Here is a 3528-nt window from a genome sequence, read left to right as displayed (position 1 = left end):
CCTCTCATTCAGAGCCACTGGAGCCTCACAGAGCCACTGGCTATGCACACCCCCCCCGCCCAGGGGCTGTCCCTCCATTAGGGGCCCAGGGCTCTGGGGTCTGGCAGTCACTGGCATAGATTTCCAGCCTGTCCTTGTCTAGGAGGTGGGAACACTCATACCCACTACAAAGTCTTTCAAGGAGGGGTTTCTGTGAAGGTATCTCGGCTGCCCCTGGCGCATAGTAGGTGCTCAGTGTGCGGGACCTTTGCCCCTGGCCCAAGGGCCAGTGCGAGAGGCCTCATTTCTGATGCACTTACATGCCTCTGAGGTTACCCCGGGCCCGTGGTCAGCAAACTGCAGCTTGAGAGCCACATGCGGCTCTTTGGCCCCTGAGTGTGGCTCTTCCTGAGCCTTAGGAGTCTCCTAATTAAGTTAACAACAATGTACCTACCTATATAGTTTAAGTTTAAAAAATTTGGTTCTCAGTAGAAATTTCAATCGTCCTGTTGGTATTTGGCTCTTTTCACTGATGAGTTTGCCGACCACTGCCCCAGGCCCATCCTGTATCGGAAGTGTCAGGGCCAAGGGCATTCGGCCACCTGCCAGCAGAACCCACAGCTCTCTGCTGTCCATGAGTCCAGAAGCTTCCCTCTCCAGCCGCCTCCGCTGTCAGGCCCCGTCCCAGCACCATCGCCTCTTGCCCGGATTCCTGCAGTTGCCTCAGAACCGGGCTCCCGCTGTCCTGGACGCTGCCTCTCTTCCCACCAAGCAGCCAGAGGGACCTTTCGACACCATGAGTCAGCTGGCGCCTATCCTCTGCTCAGGGCGGCCAAGCCTGCAATCTCCCTCAGCCCGCCCCTCAGGGACCCTCCTCGAGGCCACCCTTCCTTCTCTCCCTCCCTGTTCCTCTTGCTACACTCGCTCTGGCCGCGCTGCTCCTTGGGTCTGTGGAGCATGCTCCGCCCCAGGACATTTGCACGTGCTCTGCCCTCTGCCTGGGTGTTCCTCCCCAGGGCATCTCTGGCTCGGGCCTTGTGTCCTTCGGTGGTCTGCTCAGCGTTCCCTATCTCTATCACTTCCTGTCCTTTCTACTTTCTTGAATCCCTTATCACAACCTGAAATGCACACTTCCCTGTTTTTGTCTCGCCTGGCCTGACCTACAGAGGTTCCTTCCCCGCGGAACCCCAGAGCCCGGAACACTGCCTAGTGTGGGGTGCGCGCTAGATGATGTGTGTTTTATAAATGAATGAATGGGTGTAGGAGGGAGTTTTACACATGGACTCAAATACTATACAGTCAGTGAAAATGTTCACATTTGGTCATTGGTAGGGATATGTTTTGGTGAGGTGTTTTGCTTATCTGTTTGCCATGGCCAGCGTGGGCATCTCTGTACGGCCGGCTGGGTGTGGGCACCTGCCCAGCCCTCCCTCAGGTGGTGAGGAGAACACTCGGGCAGCAGGCTGGGCGCAGGCGGAAGGTCCGCACAGACTGTGTTGGGAGGCCTGTCGTCTAGTTGCCGACGGTGAGCTCAGTGTGTTGGTGGTAGCGCCTGAGGTGGGGCTGTGGAGGGAAGGGGTGGGGCACAGACTGCAGGAGCAGAAGATGGCAGGCAGGTAACCAGATCATTTCCTCCAAGGCCCCGTGGACATGAAAATTAGCATCTGCGACTGAGAGGGAGAAGCGAGGCGCCCACGGGGAGGGGCCATCTCCAAATAGGATGCACTCGCACGTTGCCCCTGGCGACCCTCTGGGTCCTTTCTCCACGTCCCTCTATTTCTCCTTAAGACTCGGTGTGGCCACCCAGTGTGGCTCAGAGGTCGGGGTTTGATTCCTGGTCGGGGCACAGGCCTGGACTGCCGGCTCGATCCCCGGTGTGGGACGTGCAGGAGGCGGCCGATCTATGATTCTCTCTCATCATTGATGATTTTGTTTCTCTCTCTCCTTCTCCTTCCTCTTTGAAATCAATAAAAATATATAAAAAAAAGACTCAGTGTGACCCTTCAGGGAAGGTTCACGCAAAGCAAGGTGGGGAAACTGAGGGAAAAGCTATGACCTTTAACCTCCCACACAAAGCGGACTTCCAGCTGCATCTGGAATTGTGGGGTTTGGCCGGCCTTGGGGGGGGGGCAGGGGAGGGCCCGCCGGGAACCATGTCCTGTCCGTGGGAAACGCAGCTCCCACCCAGTGATTAAGAGGAAAGGAAAACGCATCCCGCAGCCCCCCTCCCCCGGGCCTGCAGGAGCTGGACCCCGGAAATTCTGCGAGAGCACAATGACCCACTCAGGATGCGAACGCCGCGCGTGTCACTTTGCTTATGGAGGGTGCACCCGCAGCTGCCGCGGTGAGGGGGCCGCCCAGGCCCTGAGAGCCGCCTGTGTGTGCTTTGTTCTGCGTTCGCAGCTGATTGAGGAGCTAGAGGAACGGAACCGATCGGATGTCTTCACTCCAGGGACCTCCACATCCTTCCTGGGCGGGAGGGGCAGGTGACCGGGACACCGGACGCTTGGCAAGGGGTGGCTTTCCTGCTTTGGCTCGCGTAGCCGGGGCTTTCATGGACAGACAATGACCTTCAGAGAACACAATGACCTTTGCAGATCTCCCCGCCTGGGCAGCGCAGCAGCCAGCTCCGCTCCAGCAGCTCTCCTCTCGCCTTCCAGCGCGTGGAGCCACTGCCGGGAGAGGAAGGAGCTTTGTGTAAAAAGCTCCCCCGTGTTGGCAGCCTGGGTGCTCACTCCCCACCGTCATTACGGCAGAAGGAAACAGAGAGGAGACCCTCCTGCAGCCTGGAGTTGGTGCCAGGTGGGGCTGTGCTCCTGCAGACCTGTGCCCAGAGACGGGGCCGTCCCCGGGAGCCGTCCCGGGGTCCCCAGATCGGACGCCCAAGATTAAGCCCTGAGGATGCGGAGCTGAGGGCAGGAAAGGGCGAGACCCGGACATGCCCCACAGGGACGTCCTGTCCTGCGGCCGCCACGGGAGAAGCAAGTGGAAGGCACTTGAGCTGTGTCTTGAAGTCCTTGACTGTCCCAGTGCGAGGGCCTCCTCCAGGGACAGCGTTGCTTTTCAAAATGCTATTGATTAATTCCAGAGAGACATGGGCTGTGGTCCACTCGCTCCCGCGTGGCCTGGCTTGGTCTGTCTGTGCCCGGCCGGCGATGGAGCCTGCAGGTGGAGCATCGATGGGGACGCGCTCTCGCCAATGAGCCGCCGCCGGGCAGGGAGGCCAGTGTTCCTCACATTTGCTCCCTTGGTCTCTTCCATATTCATCATCTTTTCCTCTAAACTTTCTTTTTTAAAATATATTTTTACTGATTTCAGAGAGGAAGGGAGAGAGAGAGAAACATCAATGATGAGAGAGAATCATGGGTCAGCTGCCTCCTGGACGCCCCCTACTGGGGATGGAGTCTGCCACCCGGGCCTGTGCCCTGACCGGGAATCGAACCGGGACCTCCTGGTTCCTAGGTCAGCACTCTGGCTGGGCTAACCCCCTTTTAAACCGTGTGTTACTTCCATTAGCTGTACGCCCTCCTCTCCCCACGTCCTCGCGTC

This window comes from Myotis davidii, unplaced genomic scaffold, assembly GCF_000327345.1.
Source record: "Myotis davidii unplaced genomic scaffold, ASM32734v1 scaffold496, whole genome shotgun sequence".
In the NCBI taxonomy this organism is placed as follows: domain Eukaryota; kingdom Metazoa; phylum Chordata; class Mammalia; order Chiroptera; family Vespertilionidae; genus Myotis; species Myotis davidii.
The sequence above is the reverse complement of the archived record's forward strand: the minus strand, read 5'-3'. Positions refer to the sequence as shown.